This window comes from Macrobrachium nipponense, chromosome 35 (genome assembly GCF_015104395.2).
Source record: "Macrobrachium nipponense isolate FS-2020 chromosome 35, ASM1510439v2, whole genome shotgun sequence".
Classification (NCBI taxonomy): domain Eukaryota; kingdom Metazoa; phylum Arthropoda; class Malacostraca; order Decapoda; family Palaemonidae; genus Macrobrachium; species Macrobrachium nipponense.
The window spans coordinates 17,431,050-17,456,049 of NC_061096.1; the positions used below are offsets into that span (position 1 = coordinate 17,431,050).

The following is a 25,000-nucleotide window of genomic DNA, read 5'->3' on the forward strand; positions in this document are numbered from 1 at the left end:
GGATCAAGGGATTGTAGTTTAGGACATTTAGATAAAAATAAAAAACAACGCCGAAATCATCACGTTTTTCGCCCATTTCTCTAGTTTTTAAAATAGTTTTAAATGTTTCACGGATTTTGATACACTGCGCATTCACATATCGAAATTCAATTAAAGGCCCTTTGATTGGTAGAAGTTGGTTAAACACTAATATGGTGTATAAATTCTAATTTTGCAATTTTTAAACCGAACAGACTTTCCACCCCATCCTACACTTCAAGTGGATGGGATTCTGCTGAATGAGTCTCAAGCTGTAACTACTCTAGTTGTAACTTTTGACTGACATATTACTTTTGATAAACATCAAATGAAGAGTCAGCAGACGGTGCACAAAAGTTAGGAACTGTACGTAAGGCATCATTTTTTTAAAACTGGTAAAATTAATGCAACCTGTTTCAGGTCATTTGTCCTTCCTTCCTTTACTATAATAATGTTCTCCGGTGTGGATGTCTGCTTTGACAAACCTTTATCTCTTTTAGGTAGAGTGGTTCGTGGTGGAAGGTTCTGTGCAAGTGCCGGACAGTCGATTGCTATGTGGTTTATGGTCTCATTTTTCATATTGCACTTCCTCCATATAGATGAGACGTTATTTCCCTCTATCGTTCATTGAACATATTTGGTTCTTAGAGCCTGACCTTGTGCTGCTGTTAGCATTCCTTCTGTTTCCTTCTTTATTTCATCACTGGCTAGTTCTTTAGACTGTATCATGTACTGTCCGTGCATTAGTTTGTTGTGCCATTCCTCCGTTGTGTTTGTCATTCTCCTGTCTCTGTATATTTCTGGGTCTTGTCTACTTTTATCAGTCCTTCTTCTCATGCACTCCTTAGCCTCTCTACTTCACTGGTTTTCAGATATTGCTTCAGTGTTCTGTTCTCGATGTTGATGCAGTCCTCTATGCTTGGTAGTCCTCTCCCTCCTGCCTTCCGTGTTATGTAGAGTCTATCTTTATTTGCTTGGGTAAAGTGCTTCAATGTATTGTCACGTGTTTCCTAGTTTTCTGGTCTATGCTGCGGAGTTCAACCTTCACCCACTACACTACTCCGGTGCTGCATCTGATTACTGGTACTGCCCATGTGTTCATGGCTTTCATGATATTTCCGGCATTGAGTTTTGGCTTGAGTATCACTTTAAGTCTCCGCATATATTCTTTCCTGATCGTGTCCTTCATCTCTTGGAGTTTTATATCCTCTCTTCTATTATTCCCAGGTGTTTGTATCCTGTTTCATCTATGTGTTTGATGCTATTCCCATCTGGTAACTATATCCCTTCAGTCCTTGTCACTTTGCCTTTTTGTATGTTGACCATGGCACATTTTTCTATTCCAAACTCCATCCTGATGTCCCCAGATACAATACTTACACCTGGATTAGGGTATCTATTTCCTTGATGCTCTTACCATACAGCTTGATGTCGTCCATGAACATCAGATGTTTAATTCTGCTGCCTCCAATCTTGAATTGGTACCCATCATCCATCTTCTGCAGTACTTTTGTCATGGGAATCATGGCTACTACAACGAGTAGTAGGGACAGTGAGTCCTCTTGAAAGATCCCTCCCCTGATGTTAACCTCTGCTAATCTTATCCCAGAGCTTATAAATATTGTATTCAAGTTGCACATTGTATTTTTTAGGAAGCTGACTGTGTTTTCTTCTGCCCCATATATTTTAAAGCATTCTATTAGGCACAAGTGTGGTATTCTGTCGAAGGCTTTCTCGTAGTCAATTCTTGTCATGCTTAGGTTGGTTTTCCTTCTCTTACTGTTCTTCATTACCATTTTGTCTATCAGGTGTTGTCCTTTTGTGCCCCTACAATTCCTTCTGCAGCCTTTTTCTTGGTGGGGGATGGTATTTGCATCCTCAAGTTTGTTGCATAGCCTTTCTCTTATGATACCTGTTAGTAACTTCCACATTATTATATATTATATTATATTATATCATTATTATTATTATTATTATTATTATTATTACTCAAAAGATGAATCCTATTCATATGGAACAAACCCAGAGGGCACTGACACACACACACATATATATGTATGTATGTGTATATATATATATATATATATATATATATATATATATATATGTGTGTGTGTGTATGTGTATATATATATATATATATATATATATATATATATATATATATATATAGTGTGTGTGAGTGAAGTATGTGTGCGTACGAGGGATGTGTACTTTTAATGAAAGTATTAATAAAAAAATTGTAATTTAAGAGTGTCCAAATCAAATTTCGGAAAATTATAGGCTTCCTAAATGTCAATAGGAATACACATATTGGCTATATTTTGTTAACTCATAAATGATCATTATTACATTTTCCGACATCTGTTCTTGGAGATCTTCAATGATTGATAGTCTGAAGCAGTGTACAGATTCAGTGAATCCTTCTCATCAAAATGTAGAAACTGAGTAAGGATATTCCTTCACTCATTCATGCAAGAAACCATGCAGTGGAATCACATTAATTGCAGCCCAGCCACAACTATTCGAATGAAGAAAAGAATTCATCTTAGATCTGACGAATCCCAAATCCACTCCATTATGGCTCTTCCTCCTTCGCCGGGAGTAATGGTCTGCCGTTGCCTCTTTCAAAGCAGAGCAAAAACATAAGGCCCTGAAAGCACGTCGAGATTTTGCGAAGCCCGAGGAAAGCCCAGGAAAACTAATTACTGGAGCCTCCTTTAAAGTTTCAGCCTCTATTTACCAGAAGGACAGGAAGTCAGTGGTATCGAAGGACGCACCCTCCGAAAAGGCTGGGAACCCCAAGAGAAGTAAATTGAAAGTCTTCGGAGGGAAGTTAACAGTTAACAGTCTGTCAGTATTGATATACATAATCAAATGTGTTTATCTAAATATGTGCTCACACATTTACATATATATATATATAATGGTTTACACAATTCCTGAACTTACATATATAGATTAGACAAGACAGATGTTTGCCAAAGAATGTAATTGAAAAGTTAGACGTTTGCTTGTGAGCATTTGACTGAAATGTATACGTACAAGTAATTAGTTATATATACACACATATATATAATATATATTATATATGTAAAACGCTTAGACTTTTCCATTTAGGGGTAGGATCTAGCATGTGTTACCTTTCAGCATGTGTGCATGGTATTTGTGCCCTCACCCAAGAGAGTTGTGAATTGCTTTTCGTACGCAGTAATCATCAATAAAGGTGTTATCTTTTACGGAGTAAACAAAAAATAAAAATTTTCCTTTTAGAATAAAATCACCGGACAGCTCGGAAAATACTTTATCTAAAGAGGAAAACTTAATTTACAAAGGATATACGAAACACGTTAAAACTCTCACTTACGAACTAGAAGTGCTGAATCATGCATGAAATTGCTTCAACTTTAAACAAACTGTGTGATAGTCGTTCCTTCCCTATTTTGTATAACAAAAAAAAGTGAATGAGACGAATTACCTTAGTATCTATCGCAAGGATACTTGTTTTGCAAGCAACTAATGCCATTATTTCTCTCTCTCTCTCTCTCTCAATGCTCGAAACCAGAAGCATAGATCCGGAAAATAAGCATAATTTTCAAATCATTCAGAATACCTACAAGTGATCTGTAATACTGCAGTAACGTTATTGGCTTATTGTCGGCCGAGATAATAGTTTAAACACGGTTTGTGGTAGTAAGTCAACCGTTGCGGGTCGCATTTGGATTCGATGGAGAAGGAAAAAGGATTCAAAAAGTAGAGGACCTCGGCCAGGTAGTCCCCACCGGACTATCATGAGACCATTCTTCAGATATTTTCTCTTATGGGAAGTTTACAATTGCCCTGGCAAACAAAAATATAACAAGTTAGAATTCTGGGTTGTAAAATCTAATTCATAAATCAACGTTTCAAAACCACTATGAAATAGGACGTATGGGGGTAGAAGGAAGAATCTACAATAAAAAGAAAACAAGAGGAGGAACTTTCTCCTTCCCCCTTTGCCCTTCTCTCCTCCCTAAAACTCCCTCTTCTTCCCTTCCCGTTACTCCTACACTTCAGCCTACTCGAAAAGCTCTCACTTCCGGTACTATTGTCTCTGAACAGAAGTTAGTCAGAAAGAGTTTGGAAACTATTTGAAAACTTTTTTTTTGGGGGGGAAGTGATGGGGGGCGGTTGTGAACCCATAAGAAATGCTGTCCCTCAACCCATTTCCCTACATGTGCTTCTTATTGCAAAGGTACATCTGGCTATACTTAAGACATATACTTAGATATATACATATCATACAATACAATACATAATTTTATTAAATATTATATAATATATATATTATATTATAATACATATTAATATGTATAATATACTATTGAGCATAATATATATATATACTCATATATATATATATACATATATACATATACATATAATATTTATAATAATATATATATATACACATATATATATATATATATATATATATATATGTGTGTGTGTGTGTGTGTGTGTGTGTACGGTTAATATATAGATATATATGCTATTGGAGGTTTATGTTTGTATGTGTGTACACGGATAATAGTATATACATACTATATATGCTATTGGAGGTTTAAAGTCAACGCAAAATGATAAAGCCAGGAGTCAGGCTACACCAGTAAAATGGAATTATAATGACGAATGAATTTTCGTCTGAAAATTAAAGACAAAAGAAAAGTGGACCGGTTATTTGGAAGACATCAGCTAGGCTGTTGGAAAGGAGTCATCTACACAAAACTATGTGAGGGAAAATTGTTCTTTTAGTCTTTCGACATAAATTCTGAGGATGAAATAGAAAAAAAGCACATACCATGACAAGAAATAAGGACACAAAAATGACAAATCTCTTGAATGGAATTGTCAGGGAAGGGTAAAATTCGGTGACATGAATGCATAAAGTCGGGATGTTCAACGTTCAAGTTGAGTAATATTCTGAATTATATCTTGATGGAATCTGTTTAGAGAGCGGATTGTACGTGAGCAAAAATTAGGAAACAGCTTCATAAAAAGCGTAGCATTAAAAAAAATGACAGACAACATTTTAAACAGTTTTGGCTTGAAAAAGAAGGGACATATTTTTCTCCACGTCCACCGTTATAACTGTTAGGCCTATAGTATATTTAGAACAATTCCTATTTCATTTCATTGTTCCACCCACTCCGCAGAAACATTCTCTGGTACTGTCTGAAAACCTTTTAAAAGGATGTTTAAAGCACTGGTATGGAAGGTGCTGAAAAGACTCTGTACACACGCACGTTCTCATGACAACTCCGTCGTACACACACACACATTTTTCATTTGTCACAAACACCCAGGCATTTTTTAAATACACGAATATTAAGCCATAAATTTCGGTTAATATCTATTTCACAATACCTTGGCAGTAACTTATACCCAGGGGTAATTATAAATGATAAGGGGGGTTCCTCCTCGAATCTCATAATTCCACGTAGGTGTACGTTACTCCCAAGAATCTTTAAGTGTATGTTAAGTGACATTTGCTGGCTAATATCCGTTATATATATATATATATATATATATATATAATATATATATAATATCTTATATATATATATTATATATATTATGATGTAGGTGAGAGAAGAGAGAGAGGAGAGAAGAGAGCGAGAGAGAGAGAAGAGAGAGAGAATTATGCTAAATATATTATGTATTTTTGCTACATATATTTCCTTCCATATTTTACTGCAGGCGCAGGAGAAACTCACGTATTTTTCATGAAATAAAATAAAATGCATAGTAATAAACTGAAGCTGATGAATATATGCATCGCTTTATCGTGATAATAAATAATAGTATCAAAAAGAATAATAGACAAGGAATAATCAGTTCCTGAAATTATAAGTATAAGAAAAAAGTGGACGGGTCCTGCTGAAGAAATGGAATGTAATATAACATTTAGGCCAAAGGCCAAGCACTGGACCTATGAGGTCTTTCAGCACAGAATGCCCACGGCGCAATGATGCCTTCAGTGTACCCCGTGAGATGCACTGACGGCGCTAAATCCCTATGGGGTTGCTTGAAGAAAAAACACATATTTGACTTGAGAATGAATAGAGTCTGCAAAGATCTACTTATTACAGTAAAGAAACTTACCGATGAACGTTTGAACAGAAAAATTGACGTATATAGTAGTTACAAACAGCGACCTCGTTCGAATGGCTAAAACCGGGTAATCTGGCGAAAGGAGAAAAGCGACGGCATTTTTCGGAGACGACCATTCCCATTCCTGGTTATAGGAGGCGAGAGATTCTTCTCCTTCCTCCTCTGAAAATTGGGACTTTTAATGGAGGAGATGACATCAGGGTCCTACAGGTTTCTTTCATTTGTGACCTCTTCTTCTTTTAAGTAAGTCACTACCGTGAAATTGCAGAATTCGTCCCCACTTTTGGCGGTCTCCCGAAGAGGCTCCCACCTATAAGAATACGCGGAACTGGCGATTTTTCGTGACCAGCTTCTTTTATTCTTCTTTTGTTTCGGGATCAGAGAAAGTTGCAACGGGAAAAATAAGTTTCCGGCGGAGGAAATTGGAAGTAGATCTGTTCAAATCCCGAGGAAATGTTTTGTGTAGGAGAGAGAGAGAGAGAGAGAGAGAGAGAGAGAGAGAGAGAGAGAGAGAGAGAGAGAGAGAAGTTTCAGAATTTAAAATCTATCCTAAAGTACACAATATCCTTATTTCATTACACTTATAATAGCTACATAATGGCTGACTTCTGACTTTATGCTCTGCTTCCAGCAATTAAAGAATCAATAATTTGAATCAATAATTTCAAATTATTAATTTGAATAAATATTCATTTTCGGTTCATCACTTCCGATCAGCAATGGCAAGGACACGCCTTATCCATATTTGAGACATGACTGACAAAGTAACGGAGGATTCTGAAGGACATATTTATATCATCACATTTCTAAAATATCGACCTTATCAAAGATCAATAAAGTTATATTCTCCTGAAAAGGAATTCGAAAATCTTTAGAGAAATTGCTGATGATAGCATAGTGATCAAGGAAGATGGAGAGAAAGGTGAAAAGGGAACTGATGGAAAGTAGTCTGGATGAAAAGAAGGAAATGCGAGGAGACTGGGTTCTGAGAAAAAAAAAAAAAAAATCTTACTTGAGAATGAACCTCTTTGGAATATTACCATGTTAAAAAAAATCATGAATTCTCTTTTCGATGACTACCCAGTGAACGGAGATAAAACTATCGAGAACTTTTTATTCTTTGAATATTCAGCAGTAAAAACGATATATAACGGATAATCCAACAGGAAACTTATATATTTCCTATGTAATCATTGAATCAACTAAACCATATACGAGGGTGAAACAGTTTTCAGAAAGCCATACTATTTCCCTATCTGCTGACACAGTGACGAATATTCTTTACCAATCTTTCTTGACAAAATCGGAATTTTAATGAGAGCGATGACAGAGTCTTTCATGTGTTATTATTTTTCTTTTCATTAGTTCACTGCCGTGAAATCGCAGAATCCGAACCTATTTTTCGGTGGTTTTCAAAGAGGGCCCACCTATAAGAATCCACGGAACTGGTGGTTTTTTAGGGACCAAGTACTTTTATTATTCTTTTGTTCCGTGGGAGGGGGATCAGAGAAAGTTCCAACAGTAAAAAGGAAAGCTAAGTTTTCAAAGCAGGAAATTGGAAGTAGACCTGTTCAAATAAGGAGAATATGATTTCTGTAGAATATGTTCGTGCGTGCATGCAGATGTGCGTGAGTGTGTGTATAATAGCAGAGAGAATTGACAAATTTTTTCTGTTCACAGTTGATATGAGAGCTAATATCAGAATATAAACCCGCAATGTACAAAAATGAAGTACTAAAAGTTTTCAAAACACAGTAAAGCAAGCTAACTAAGTGTAGCCTGAGTATAGGAATGCAGTTCACAAAATTCGACGATAAATTTGAGGCGAGAATAAAAAGAATAATCATAGGAATTGAGGGTAATAAATTCATGGGAGCTAATATATATATATATATATATATATATATATATATATATATATATATATATATATAATACAACAAAACTGTGAATCGTTATATCCTTACACGGAAGCAAAATTAGCATAACTAAGCGTAGCTTTTTGTAAAAAATGAGTTAATGCAAGTTTCAAAATGGAATTTAAGCATGCCCTTAATATACATACATACATACATTCATACATACATACATATATATTTACAATATATATATGATATATATATGTGTATATATATTATTTATATATATGATATATATATATACATATATATATATACATATATATATATAACATACAAACGTGTGTGCACGTGCGGACGTGTGCCCACGTATGTATGTACGGCATATAGTGCTACTCTACTCCCCATCATTAGAAGTTGTTGTTCGGCAAAAAGGGCGTAGTGACTGGCCGATAAAACGCTGAGCCCACAATTGCTAGGTCCGTAGATGTTCCCATGTTGCCGCCCACCAGTCAACAAAGCTCTAAATAGGTACAAGCATCTACTGGTTAAGAAAATATCTTATTATTATTAAAGTAGTTCGTGAGGTTAGTGACCTCATCCCTAAACTCTTGCTGAAAAACCGAAAGTCGGAACTATTCTATCATTTTCCCACGCAAATAGGAAAATCGCGCGCGCGTGTGTGTGTGTGTGTGTATGATATATATATATATATATATATATATATATATATGTGTGTGTGTGTGTGTGTGTGTGTCTCAAGTATAAAAGGCCCATTGAAAAACTCTGGTTTAAAGCTTAGGACTATATTTCGGTGGATTGATTCCCACTTGATAAGGGTGGGAGTCAGTCCACCGCAATATAGTCCTTAGCTTTAAACCAGAGTTCTTTTAATGGGCTTTTTTAACCAGAGATCTTTTAATGGGCTTTTTATACTTGATACACACACACACACACAGACATATATATACATATATATATATATATATATATATATATATATATATATATATATATATATATGATAAGCCTCTTGTAAGCGTCATCCGGATCGTGGAGTGTAGAAATAAGGGCGTTTTTAATTCTAAGCCAACCGAAAACGTTTACTTGCTGACGGCAACAGATGCTGCTACATTATAAGCGGAAATATAAGAATCTCTAAATATATCGTACTAACAGTACTACTGTATTAACAATACTACGTTACTGGAAAAACAGCCGAATATCACCAGAAATACTCAAGCGGCTGCCTTGTAAATATAATAAGACGTTGTACGTTATGAAATAAATAAATAAATAAATAAAAGACGTAATGTTTTTATTAGAAATCGGAGAAGAGAACTCACAATATTAAGGCTACAAATGAAATCTGTTATAGTCCTCAAGGTGTTACGGGACTGTAACCTTTTTAATATCGTATATCTTATTGAAAAAAAATCTAATATCCTTTTTCCCTTTCAGGCACATAATATGAGAAACATTATATGGTCAAGTTAAATTATGAGGATCAGATATCATTTAAACTTAAAACTTTCTTTACAAGACAATAAATAAGTTTATTCACTGGTAATTTACTAACAACAATGAAATGAATCAGAAGAATAAATCATACCAAAATGCCGTCTGTTATCAAGTCAGCGAATTACCTTCGTCTAGAAATATAGGTAAGAGAGAGAGAGAGAGAGAGAGAGAGAGAGAGAGAGAGAGAGAGAGAGATTGCAAGAACCAACAGGCACATAGAAGACAGCAAGTTCAGAATCTCGAGAAAACGTCAAGAAGGACAGTCCAGAAGGCTGACTCTCGTATTTTTACTTTCAAACATATACTTTTGGGAATAAGTATCGTGTCGATATACTTGACGCACTGGTCGCATGAACTTGACAATCTTACAGCTGAGGACTTGCAACGCTGATGCAAATCCAAACTGGAGGGAAGAATAACGTTATTGAAACGATATACAATCCTTTTCTCTAACTTTCTCAAGAAGAAAAAAAAATCAGGAAAGCCTTCCTAGGAATGAAATCATTAACATAAGCAATAATAATGGCATTTAAAAAAGTTGGAAGGAAAGTGTATGTATAAAGCATCACCTAGGACATTCAAAATGAGGATTCATTACAAATGCAACCAGATTAAGATCTACCAACCCAAAGGGCTCTTGCATGGCAGTATGCCGATGTCTGAGGACTGAGCTGTTCCCTATACATCAAAATTAGGGTTGGGAAGGGTCGGTAAAATAGTGCAGTAACACAGAAAAAGAAGAAAATATATCTTTATTGTTAATGGGAAGGGGTGTTGCTAAAAAGATCAATGTCTTAAAGGAAGGAGGTGCGAATACAGTGCGCACGATCACGAACGTAATTTTGAGCTATGAATAACTCGATAAATAAGAAAATGTCATTATTATTTCAATATGGGATTAAGAGATCAGACGCAGTCAAGCAATTAATTTAAAATTGCTTTCTCTTATAAGCCTGTTATTGGGCGCACAGAGTGCTCCAGTTTCCTTAAAAATTCCTGATTTGAACTTATTGATTAACTGAATTTACAAATTTGAGCTATTTTACTTCTCATCAATCGTCATGCACACACAATTACAATAGTGCCACTCACACTTTTGCTCATTGTCAAATGAGGATATAAATAAATAAACGAATAAGATTTGACATTGTTATCAGCTAACACAGCAACTGAGATAAATATCATCGTGAATTTCAGAAGCTGAATTTTCTTCGAACATTGCGAATATCGTCATTTGAGAACAGTATACCGGAAATTTTTTACTTGATTTCATAGAGTACAATGCAAACTCAATCCCTGCAGAGATTTGTACAGTCTATTCCTTAGTATTAGATAATCATATTTATAATTCTATCAAATAACGGCATTTCCCACAAGATCCATATTGCGATAATCATGTAATATGTAGCACTTAAAATAAATGGACCGTTCTACAAATTTACAATTATAAATTTAACATTTATGGGTGAAGTATATGAATACTGTCATGACTCACAACAATGGCAAGTTAGCCTCCTGCAAAAATCAAAGCATCTGTCAAAACTATATCAAACAAAATATATATGAAAACAACGGGAGATAAAGAAGAAGATCGCGACTGCCGGAAGGAGAAAGTAAACAAACAGAGGGAAAATCGAGAGCCCAAAAGTGCTCTTTGGTAGATCAGCTATCATAAAATCATCCCAAAATCGCCCGTAACTTCCCCACTGCAGTGGTAAGAGGGACGGATGCCAAAGAGCACCAGTCCATCACAAAGGCGGACGCATTCCGGAACGAGATTCAATCCGTCCGTCAAAAGAATCCGCTATTCGGAGGATCCGCAACGCCCTGTGTCCAGCTGATAGACAGCAAATACTTGGCCAGCAGCAATCGGTGGCAGTTCATTTGCAAAGCGGTGTTTGTCTTCGCTTGCGAAAGAGACCGGCCGCCAATCAAAACAGGGGAAATGTATGCCTGAGGGAGGGGGGCGTAGGAGAAAAAGGACCCCCTTTCAAATTGCACCCCCCTTCTGCCTATTCTTTTCCGGATATTGCAGTTTCCCATCTTGCAATGATTTCTGCCTTCTATTGAGAATTTTTCACTTACACTTCATTCTGCATGGGTTCTTTCTTGCTCTCTCATTCATCAAACAGATTTGTATACGCAGCAGAAATTAATCGAAATACGCAAGGGTTTCATCATTATATAATATATATATATATCTATATATATATATATAATTAATATAAATATATATGTTTGTGTGTGTGTGTGTGTGTGTGTGTGTGTGTGTGTAAGCGTTTTAATACGTACAAATGCATGTAAAATATCGAACGTTCCAGTGTGTGAGTGACATTGAGGAAAAATATCATTTTAAAAAACATACCCCGCTAAGACCAGCAAGATAAAAGAACTAATTCAAGTAACAATTTGGTGAGAAAGATTATTGGAAAAAAAAAAACTAATTTACCTTGAAGCAAACTTATGCCCCCTTTTACTATAAACAATACAATGTCAAACTTTTCCATTGCAGTCGTTTTTTCCTGAGGCTATGAAAATAACGACCATTTCTGTCTTAATTTCCTCCCCATAAAGTGACGGCCGTCCCGCTGGCAGCCAGTTATTTTCCTTGTCAATCATAAGCAATCGCTTGGGTCTCACCTATTTATTCTCGTCATGGTCGCCAGTGCTGACAGCCTCATCTGCACTGACAAATCCCCCCAAACACCCCCTTCCCCGAAGGATACTTGCTTCTAACTGGCGAGTTTGTGCCTGAAGTGACTTCTGTACGAGTAGACTACTCGGGATGGAAAATCGTCTTCCGTAACTTTAGAGATCCTAAAAAAAGCCAAGGTCCTTTAAATATACTCCGAGTATATTTAAAGGACCTTGAACAAAGCTTTTGTACAAATAATGAGAAGAGAAACGGCAAGAAAAATAAGGAATAGCATTGAAGGCTGTCACCAAAACCTCAAAGTCGATGGGGGTATTTGTTTGAATAAGGTCTTCCGGCGTAAATTTTAATGTTCTCATCGCCAAGCCTGGTAAGTCAGTTTGGCTCTACGGCATCCATAATGGTGATCGTAGATGATATTCTAAAAGATGAGCATTTTAATATTCTAATCTCCGACTAAAACAGCAGCTAAAGTAACGAGATGCCAGTTGGAAATTTTGGAGCATCAAATCTCAAGAAGAAGTTATTCAAAAACGTACATCACAGCCTACTAGACTTAGCAGATATTCCTTGGTAAGACGTCAGCGCTTTCACTGGTAACAAGAGCAACCTATTACTCCATTCGATCAAGTGCGTTTCTATTTCGAAGTTTAATTCTGTCTAAAGGCCACGGCGGGACTTGGAATTTCATAGCGAGCTTCTGGTGTAAATGAACTCAGTAACTGGGGCTTCACTCTCTGCCATGAGCAGTTGCCATTTGGAAATTGAGTGCAAACGGACTCAGCTTGAGCTCTCTGTTTCTCTTTAGATTTAGATATAATAATACTCTTCCTACATAATTTCTGGGGTATAAGAAGGTGTAAGTCGTCAGGTTCGTCCTTAGGAACATTACTACCCCGCTAAAACTCGGCATTAGTTGGTTTTTATTTCAGATATATCATTATCATGGAAACGATGGTGTGAGAGGCAGATCTGTGGATGTTATACCTCAGAGAAAAATATATGTTTACCTCATTGGTTTTATTATTATAGAAACTAACCCCAGCTAACGAGAAACCAAACAGGAATCTTCACGTCACCCTTACAATCTGCACTGAAAGGCGGCTTTACTTTATTATAAAAATTACTGGCACAAAATTATGATTTCTAAATCAGTATTTTGGTCATTGACACGATGATGTTACGAAAGACCAGCTGGAAATCTGCAAAGCCAAACCACTGGAGGAGCGCTGCACTGGGAAATCATGCAGCGATGAACAAGAATAACAAACTACTGGGTTTTGAAATCAATCAGGTTTATTGAAGCCCAAAACTCTGATTTATAGGAACAAAGGAAATCAGGCAAAGCGCAAACAAAAGGTTCTTTTTAAAAAAAGTCTTTTTCTCCTGCGGTTTCCAGCCAGTAAAAACGGGTGACATGTATCGATATTTGCCCGAGATCTATTGTCCTGGATATCCAAACAAAATGAAATTGGCTGCCAATCAACCACTGAGGATTTGAATGCTAAGTATTGCTATATAGTATATAACTAAAAGTATTTAGATATGAAGACATTTCAAATTCTTTATAATAAACTCATTTTCTCATTGTTTATTATCATTGTAAGCATTTTAGAGAATTTCTGAATTATATTTCGTACACACGAAGAAACAAAGTCGAGAATTGATAAAATTTCATATCTAATTTAAAGATTTACGTGTGTTTGCCAATATTAAGAATATATAAAAAAAAGGGGAGCTACATTGCATAGGCCTCGGTCATTGTGAATGTTTAAGTAGGGAAAACTTTAATTTTCCCAATAATTAAGTACAGAATGGTAAATTGGCGATACTTTGCAACTAGAAAAATACTCAAGACAGCAGTTTTATGCCTCCTCCAAATGCTCTTATGTCTAACATTTCTGGCAACAATTTCCGGGGAAACTTCATTATTCTGGCATGGTAACTTCAACAACCTATAGTTACAGTTTACAGCGTTGCCACGTATGTTAATGATTGTAGCTTTCCTTACTGCAAACGCACTTGCTAAAGACTAACCTTTTGGTGAGATTACTTATATGACTCTAATCATCAGAGTACATAATCAAAAAGTCTAAAAGTTATATTACATACATTTTATATATATATATATACATATATATATGTATATATAAATATGTATATATATAATATATATATATATATATATATATATATATATATATATATATATATATTTATATATATGTATATGCATGTGTGTATATGTATAGTTCGACAGATAGAGAAGGTATTTGAAATGTGATGATGTGTAGGGTTTTCAAGGATGCTGCCTTAGAAGAAATGAGATACAAAATTAAGCATCGATGCATCATATATACTACGTGTGTGTGTGTTATATATATATATATATATATATATATATATATATATATATATATATATATATATATATATATATGTGTGTGTGTTTATCACACACACACGAATATTAGTGTAGATAACAGGGAATTCCAACAGAAATATGAATTCTCTAGAAAAATGTACTCACACAGTAACTGTTAGTGTGTCGTGATGATTTGTTAAAACTGAATACAAGCAGCCTTGGAGGTGTGCCTAACTAGTAGATAAAAGTTGCAACTGAAAATCTAACGTGAAACAGCACTTATGAAAGGAAAATGAGTAAATTAGCCAATTTTTAACATAGACTCCCCTTCCCCCAGAAAGGTTATAGTCAAAATCCGAAATCCGAGGGCCGTTTCTAAGGGTGTCATAATTCACCCTTTTTTATACCTTCTCATTTTTTACAACTTTTGGAGTTGAAGCTAGGGCTACCAAATTTTTTCATGGCTCCCCTCTACTGTGAAGGTTTCAGTCAAAATCCCCTCTTTCATATCCCCTCATTTTTTAGAACTTTTGGTGTTGAAGTTAGGGCTACCAAATTTTTATTATAAACTCCCCTCCTCTCAGGGAGGTTTTAGTCAAATTCCGAAATTCAAGGGCCGTTTCTAAGGGGATCAGATCCCCTTTTTCATATCCCCTCATGTTTTACAACTTTTGGAGTTGAAGCTAGGGTTACCAAATTTCCTCCATAGACTTACCTCCCACCCAGCGAGGGTTTAGTCAAAATCCAAAATTCGACGGCCGTTTCTTGGGGGTCATAACTCTCCCTTTTCATACCCCCTCATTTTTTCAACTTCGAAGCCGAAGCTGGGGCTACCGAATTTTTACCAGAGACTCTTTCTCCCTCTCTTTCTCTCTCACGGGAAGATTTCAGTTAAAATCCGCACATCGTGGGCCGTATCTAATGGGGTCTTAATCCCCCCTTTTCATACCGATTCATTTTTTAAAACTTTCGGAGATGACAACTAGGGCTACCAAATTGTCACCATACATTCCCCCTTCCCCCAAGAAGGTTTTATTCAAAATCCGAAATTCGAGAGCCGTTTCTAAGGGGACTCTTTCATACTTTCTCCCCGTTTTTTTAAGACTCTGATAACCCGTCTAGAGGCCGGCTACAGCTGCTAGTTTTCAGAATGTTGATAGCATAAATCTTGGAAATCTTAAATAAAACGCATTCTACAGCCATACATGGAATCTCATGTACGATAGTTGAAAAATAAAGGTCATCAATAAAATGGTTTATAAATACGGTTACGACAGCAAAGGTATTTTTGGTCTTTCCTTTTTTTTTTTAGAATTCACTTTTACGTAAGTTCTATGGACAATTAATGACATAAATCAACACAGACAAGTCAAATTACGCACTCCTTTTCAAGAATGGTTTCACTTTGGATTCCATAAAACAAGCGTGCGTATCTAAAATAAATTTTTAGTAAAAATATATGTGCATAGAAACAGCGCTCGTATATGAATACAAATGCGATTTTCCTTTGTATATCCTAAAGCAATCCATTGAAGCCATCTTCCAAAGAGAGAAACAAAGGAGAATGTTAACCAGGTGCAACGTGAGCCTGCATTGTGAGTTCGGGAGACGGAAAAACCAGTTACCGAATTTGAAATTCAATAAAAATGTCCTTCCCGCTGACACTTCGACAACGCTGTTTTATAAATTCCATTTAAGCCTGAAATACCTTACGAAAGTAATCATGTAGGCGAGCAGATGTCTCTCGGAAGATCAAGAGACGAACCGTGACATTTATTATTTATTTTCACAAACCTACCCGGAAATTACATTTAACTACATATGGAAAGCGATATATCAGATTTCATCCTTGCAATCTGTCACCATCTACAAGGCAATAAAGGTTACTGTCTCGATTTTACCTTCCTCAATATAAATGCGTTTTCCAGTGATATTTAACTGATGAAAAGAACATGCCTGGAATGTCTCCGGTTCGGTGTCAACCTGGACTTGCTGAAAAGGGTATTTTCGGAATGTCAATAATTTGTTGATAACTCCCACTACGGCAGCTCCCTCAGAGAGAGAGAGAGAGAGAGAGAGAGAGAGAGAGAGAGAGAGAGAGACTCCCACTACGGCAGCTTCCTCAGAGAGAGAGACTTCCACTTCGGCAGCTTCGTCAGCTTCGACAGAGAGAGAGAGAGAGAGAGCTAGTGAAACATGTGAAACAAAATCCATGATTGGATTCGCAATTCATTAACACGAAATGCACTTGACAACATAAAAAGGCAACAAGATGTCATAGGTAAATCGCGTATGGTGAAACAATAACAAACAGCCTTGGCGTGTTCTTCGTTTTTGCAAAACGGAGAGCATCCACTACCTCGAGATTTGTCTAAGGGATAAACGTGGGAGGATAATGCAACATCCAGACATGAGATAATTCTCCGACGGTGGTAAAAAAAAAAATAAATAAATAAAAAGTAAAGCGTGTGGCATCTGCATCATCATGTCTAGTGAGTACTGGAAACCTAGCGAACAATAACAAACTTAGTGAGTACAGTATATATATATATCTATATATATATATATATATCTATATATATATATATATACATATATATATATATATATATATATATATATATATATATATATATATAGAGAGAGAGAGAGAGAGAGAGAGAGAGAGAGAGAGAGAGAGAGAGAGAGAGCCTTTTGGCTGTCATTTATCATTTCAAGCGACAGTAATTCTGCAATAAAAACTGCGCTGAACAGAGGAATAAATGCCTGAGCATAATCATTCTGTACTATCTTCAGTTTGTTTCTCAATATATCATGCGACATTGTTCTCAATGAATTAATGTATATTAGTCATTTTGCATACAGCATAAGGACAAAAATTAATTTAACAAAGATGTAAATATGTAAAAACGAAGAAAATGAAAACAAGACAATAAAATAATAGAAAATATTTCATAGCCTAACAAGTCCCATCAAGACGTGAACTCCCAAGACGTTTGGTGACCAAAAAGGGACTCCTTTTATTCCCCGAAGCTTAAACTATGTAGAAGAATTTAGGGAATAACCCTAATGTGGAATCTGAGACTAGAATTCAACCAACCTTGAGGTGGGAAGGAATTTACGTCCTACTGTTGACTGCTGTCTCGTTTCTGTAACAAAAAGAGGGATTAAATATTATTATGGTCTTAATATCTAATAATCAATTGTTCCATATTCTAATATTCTAGTGCATAAAAAACTGACATTCTGAAATTTATCCAACATACAAACTGAAATAAAACGTAACTGACTTGACAAGAAATGGTATCTTTGTACTTCTAAATTTTTTTTATAGGTGTATAGTTGTTGTGGGGAAAAGTAGGCATTTTCGTTGGTTTGTATTACAGATCGGCTATTCACCTCCAAGGTTTCATTATATGAATTTGCTTTAGTGGTACATCTATTTATATTTCCTATTTTCTGGTCTTTGGCATATGTGATAAACATGAAATAAAGAAGTCAAGATCTCTAAATGAGTTATTTTTACCATTAAGAACTGTATTCGTACATCTGATTGAATTACAAAGATAAATAGACTGTTTGTGTCTTATACTGGCGCATAAGAAATGTTATCAACGTGGCAGTGACTAAAAAGTAACTAAAGAAAGACAAAGACGGAGAGGTTGCCTTACGAGTTGGGAAAAACATTTAAAAAATCGCTCGGTGCCAAGGCCAAGTCATTTAACGCGTAAACACCTTTGATTCAGTCTTGTCGCGATGGGAGACGAATACTGAAGCTCCCCCCACCCCCCCTACATTTGCATAAATTCTCAAATGGACAGAGAAAGCCGAATTCAAAACCGTGTCGGCTGCAAGACGAAAGAGGGACAAAGTTAATAAAGAGAAATAAACGCGAATAATCCCTGCGCCTCATTCCATTGAGTAAAACGATCCTTTTCAAAACTGCAGGAATCCCCGCCTTATCGAGCATCATTACTTAAAGAGATCCCACTCGTTCCGACCATGAAGGTCAGCTTCCTTGAACATTTTCCATTAACATTAAAGTTGCACGCGAGTACTTGCACTCATTCTGCCACTGGCATCACATCCAGTGCATGTCGTGGGTGGCAAGCATTAAACCCGGCGTCGCGATGTAACTCACGTATAGCCACAGACGCCTCATTTTCATATTTCATGGTTATTTCCCTGAGGATAGCGTTCATTTGCATGCAGCAAAACAGGGATTATTCTTTGAGTTTCGGCGTCGTCTTATCTGCTATCCTCTTTTGCGCTTTTTTCCAATATTTATATCATTCTTATGTTTTCCATTATTTTTTTTATAGACAGAAGTCATATACTTTAATTTTGATAAGTTGACGAACACCAAGGATCTATGGCCTAACTCCCTTGCTTTGGTAACGTTTCTAACGCAGGGACCTCAAATCCAATGAAAACATAAAAATGAACAAGAGTTAAATCAAGCAAATGGTACGATGAACATGCAACTAACGGTGCAACAAACATTACTCTTGTAATAATTGTTGTAATTATAACTCGAAAACGGGGTAGTTTCTTCGACTACGCAGCGACGCACAAAACCGCCACGAAAAAGCAATAACAACTGCATTCCAACTCGGTTCCTACAATCGACCGTCGCAGCAAATGTTTTTAACTCGTTAAGCGGAAGTCAAATAAAACTGCCCAGTTTAATTATCGCTGAATAATCAAAAGTTTGTTGCCTGGCTGATTTAGCTAACGACATATATTAACGTTTCAGGTCGTCGTCGTTACCGCTCCCAATGAGCTTCAACGGCCCTTCATAAAAATGACGGAACGAAATGAGCGTCATTACGCTATATTTCCCTTCTCGAACTTACAACTTTAGAAAGATTTTTTATTCATGCAAAAAAAAAAATATAATAAACTTTATTTCCAGGTTGTAATGAAACCATGCACAGAGATTAACAGGCCAGATACATTATTCTGTTTTAAATTGCGGCTTAGAGTTGGTTCTTTGTTTGGCAAAACCACTTTCACGGAAGTGACGGCAGCTTAGTTTTTAACTGCGGCTTTAAGTCGCGTGTGGAGGGAAAGTTTTTCATTACAAATAATTTAAGATTATTTTCTATATGCTCTTAACTTTCTTATATTAATTTTCCTCACTTGAAGTTATATTGCTACACTATTTTACTTATGAATTTTTTCTGAATTTTGGTTTTATTTCTTTCATTTATATATATATATATATATAATTATATTGTATATATATATATGTTATATAGTATATATATATATATATATATATATTATACACATCTATATACATACATATATATATATGTATATATATATATATATATATATATATATATATATGTTGTGTGTGGGTATATATATATATATATATATAATATATATATATTATATATATATATATATATATATATATATATATATATATAATATATGTATGTATATATATATATATTATTAATAGATATATTATATATATATATATATTTATATATATTATAATATACACACACATCTATATACATACATATATATATATATATATATATATATATATATATATAATGTATATTATATATGTATATGTATATATATATATATATATATATATATATATATATATATATATATATATGTCTCTTTCTTCCACTCTCAAAGTCCGGCCCACCTTTCCTCTCTCTCTCTCTCTCTCTCTCTCTCTCTCTCTCTCTCTCTCTCTCTCTCTCTCTCTCCTGGTGAGACGGAAACAGACGAGAGCCGAGTCATAAACCCCATAATTAAAGTGCCTATGGTCACCGTTATGGCTGCCTTCCTTCAGGCTTCTCTCAACCTCTTTTTTTGCGACGTGGTTCCTCCTCGTCTCTCCAGAGCTGAGATCATTAACTTCCCCGTCACCATTTCCTTGGAAGTAGTTATATATAACTATTTAATGGAGAAAGAAACTAATTCATCATAATCAGCCACAAAGGAAAATAGTTGGAAAGTGGCTTTCGCTCAGTGACTTGTTTTGGTTTCCTCAGCAGTCGCTCTATATTAGAGTTGAGCGGATTACAGGTGCATGAAATGCCTACCAAACATATGACGTCCTTATTTTCTGCCTAATGCAGAATTGTCCAGTTTTATTATTATTACATCGTGCAAGAAAATAAAATGAATGAAAATGTCCTAAAACAAAGCACGTCAGATACAGGTCTATGTTACTGGTGAAAGACTTCAGATGATGGGGTTTCGACACGAATGGAACTATTTATTTTCGGGTCACGTATTAGTTAGGCCGTACTCTTTTGATAGCCGTAAATGCCAAGGGCTACTAATAAAATAAGTTCTAGTGAGACACAAAAGTTTTATTGGGATCACACACACACATGCGTATATACATATATAATTTCAGAAAGGGAAGGAAATTCCAGTCACGCGAACAAGGATATATGATGGGTAGGCATATGGTGCTTCAACGCCTCATTTCAATTTCGGGGTGGGTGGCTTCTGATCAAAGTTCTACCTGACGTGTGTGACAATGACCTGCGCCAAAGCTTTGAGCTCAGTGCTTCGTTTGCGTGCATGGTTATTATAAAAAATGTTTCGTTGCAACTTTCGTTACAGACATTTATAGACTGTGCTCACTGCTATGCTTAGGAGTGCATGAGAATAACTCGGTTAAGATCATGACCAAGTTTTCATTAAAAAAAAAATAATGATTTGAAGTGTACTCTCGTACCTTTAACAGAACCAGAGACATCACAAGTTTATGACAAACTCGATGGAACTTTAGAGTTGCATGGAACAGATCTTGAAATCTGTTCCATCCGGGCCCCAACGAACCCCCCCCCCCTCTCTCTCTGTCTGTCTGTCTGTCTGTCTGTCTCTTTCTCTTTCTCTGTGTACCTGTGTAAATCCATACAAATCTACATACATCCTACGTCATTTCACAAATACACATAATGCAATAGATTACTATGTGTGTGTATGTATTAGAAACTGGACAATGGAGGGAGCTGACGGCTGCTAAATGGAAATATCTCGGGAAACATCAATGAAATAGACGCAGGTGCAAGTGACAGAGAAATGGCCATAACCGGGTAAAGTAGAGCCCACTGAGTAGATTATGATTACGCTGATAAGAGCATGGAAATAGACCATCCAAGCACACACACACATACATACACATGTATATACTATATATAAATATATATATATATATATATATATATATATATATATATATATATATATATATCGAGCGTATAGAAAATGCTGAACTCTGTCGTTTCGGTCATAAATATAGAGATATATCTATAGGTTCGGTCTACCAGCAGAACCACCTGTCACACTTGAGAGGAAAACCCAGTTCGAGTCCTCCGGCAATGGTGGACTGGAATGGGAGCGTTAGGTTGCCGTAATAACTGAATTATGTGACACTCGGTTATCTTTGATGGGACGTAGATGGGGGAGAGCACACCTGCGTCTAGGAGCTTCATACATACATATGTCTAATTATATACAGCATATATATTTTTCAATATTAAGCTGTTTACCCGATCAGGGGATGGGTTCTTAAGGCCCCTATACACAGAGCGATTGTCTGAACGACTGTCTGAAAGATTTTCGTTAACGACCCACACACACACTCTTCATACAATATGAACGATCTTCGCACCGATTTCAGTCTGAACAAAGATTTTGTCTCGAGAAGACATGGCATCATCTCTAGAAGAGACGTGCACGATAGCGTTATATCGGCGGACAAACACGTACATTGAACGATCTGTGTATAACAGACTTATGTCGCAAGCCATCAACCTGGTCGTGACAGATTCCCGCTGAGATCGTTCAGACACGAAGATCCGCTCAATTTCGCATCCAGACAAGCCCATACACAGTGTTTTTGCCAACGATACAGACAGTCGTTCTGACAATCGTTCAGTGTGTGGGAGCCTTTAGAAGAGGAAAACACTGATCTCTGCATATTTATATTTACACAGCTGAATCGTGGATGAATCAACGTGCAGGAAATTTCCGTGACGGCCGCTTCGTACAACTACTCAGACCAACAGCGCCTCAAGCATTCTAGACGTGTTGCGTTAATTATCTCTCTTGCAAGCACTGTCTTTCAGCTCCACTTCCTTTCAGTGTATATTTCTCTCGTTCCTCGTGATTCATCCGAATTGCATATTCTTTTCCTTTCACCAGCCTATCATACTCCATTTTTACCACTCACCACTCTAGTCTAATCAGCTAGAAACTCACGGGTGGAAAGTGATATATAGTTGGAATTCTTTCAGCCTTTAAAGATTAACTTCGTATATTTTACGTTCCGTCTTATACATCAGCAATATGAGAACTCGCTTTTACTGGTCTACTGAGATTTTAAGTACAGCATTTTTCGATTACGAATAAAACGTTATGAAAATATTCATAATTTTGTAGAGGATATCCCGACCATATCACATACACTACCATGAAAATAAATATTTTTTTATATGTCAATTTCCTAAACGATGATACCCGAAAGTTGGCGATAAAAAGAGAGAGAGAAAAAAACCGCTAGAATTAAATATAAAATTATAGAACTCAGATTAATTGTGTAACGCACCAATTTTCCAACTCATTCTCTATGAAATTACGAAATATTCGTATAATTGGAGGATAACTGCTGCAATAACAGTAACCATAATCATAGTCATATTTCCTGCGGAGTCATGCACATCTATTTATTTGTATGTTACACCGGCTTCACAACATCAGATCATACTCTGTCAATGAAAATATCTCCTCACAGGATGAAGAGAACGCACAACGAATAATATAATAAATATACAAACTTGATTTTACTATAATTCATCGAAAGTGGCAAACGTAATACCTCGTAACATAGAAATTCCATGATAATGGATCACGCTCACCCAAAGGCTAATAAATCTGGTATCATTAATTACTCAATACTTATATCTAGTTGGATTCCACTTGAATAGGCCCAAAATCTCTCAGTCTCTGTCCATATGTGAATATATATGTGTGTGTGTGTGTGTGTGTGTGTGTGTGTGTGTGTGTGTATGTGTGTGTTTCCAATTAATTTTTCAGCCAATATCTAAGTTTCCGCGTATGGACATGCGCAGACTAAACATCAGGCAGCCAGTCACACACAAATATACGATATAATATTTATGTATGTTTATATGTATATGTACTATATACACATATATGTATATATTATATATACGTATGCATATGTATATAAAATAGGTGCTTGCGTGTGTGTGTTTTCGTAAGCAGATTACACGCACATTACATACATACATTATATATATATATATATATATATATATATATATATATATATATATATATATATATATATGTATGTATGTATGTAATGTGTGTGTAATCTGCTTACGAATACACACACGCGCAAGCACATATTTTATATACATATGCATACGTATATATAATATATACATATATGTGTATACATGTATACATATACATATATACACATACATACATATTATATCGTATATTTGTGTGTGACTGGTTGCCTGATTTTTAGTCTGCGCATGTCCATACGCGGAAACTTAATATTGGCTGAAAAATTAATTGGAAATATGAAAAATTGCCAAAATTGTGCTCAACAAAAATTACAGCCGAAATTTCGCAAGAAATAGTAAGAGTGATTTGAAAGTATTTGGTACCTGGTTTTGGCGGCCTAAATAAATGAAAGTAATGGAATTCTTATGCAGTCAACTGCAGTATTTTACGTGGAATGACGTGATAAATTCCGCAAGTTAGCGAAATGAAGATGAAGTGATTACTCAAGGTTATCTCCGGACAGGAATACTCTGGTTAGCGCTTAACATATTCAGAACAAAAAGTGTGACGAGTAACTCCCCTCGTGTGATGTTACATATAGATTAACCATAGGCTCATTTCAGATCGTGAGACACTATACTCTGTTTTTTTTTTTTTTTTTTTTTTTTTTTTTTTTTTTTTTTTTTCATCTGTCCATCCGCCTGTGGTGTTTTTGTATGGTAACACTGCGTCCCGGCCCTTTAGATAGTTACATTCAGCTTACATTCAACGATTATAATAATAGCCTATTTCGAATATTAACGGTGTAATTCGCATACAGTAAATTATTAAAACACTTTTCAGTTGCAAATGTACACCCAGATATCCTTTTATTTACCTAAAACTTACACATAGCGTAACTATCTAAAGCCCGGGACGCAGTGTTACCATACAAAAACACCACAGGCGGATGGACAGATAAAAAAAAAACAGAGTATAGTCATGATAAGTATCAAAATAAAGTTAGGGAATGCTGAGCGTAATACTTATCATTCTACTTACTGATTAACATTACAAAAGTTCTCGTTACGTTTCAGCGAGTGACGGTAATTTTCCCAAAGTTTCTAAGAACAT

The 25,000-nt window shown here is 35.7% G+C and overlaps 1 protein-coding gene across 5 annotated transcripts in view; it reads right to left on the minus strand.

Moving 5' to 3' along the window:
* The window catches only part of LOC135208447 (uncharacterized), a 683,342-nt gene that overhangs the window by 117,889 nt on the left and 540,453 nt on the right, over positions 1-25,000 (minus strand). For all 5 annotated transcript variants that reach the window (XM_064240638.1, XM_064240636.1, XM_064240639.1 and 2 more), the window contains one exon: positions 17,670-17,718. The gene's annotated coding sequence lies outside the window, so the exon portion shown is untranslated. The remainder of the gene's footprint in view (positions 1-17,669; positions 17,719-25,000) is intronic.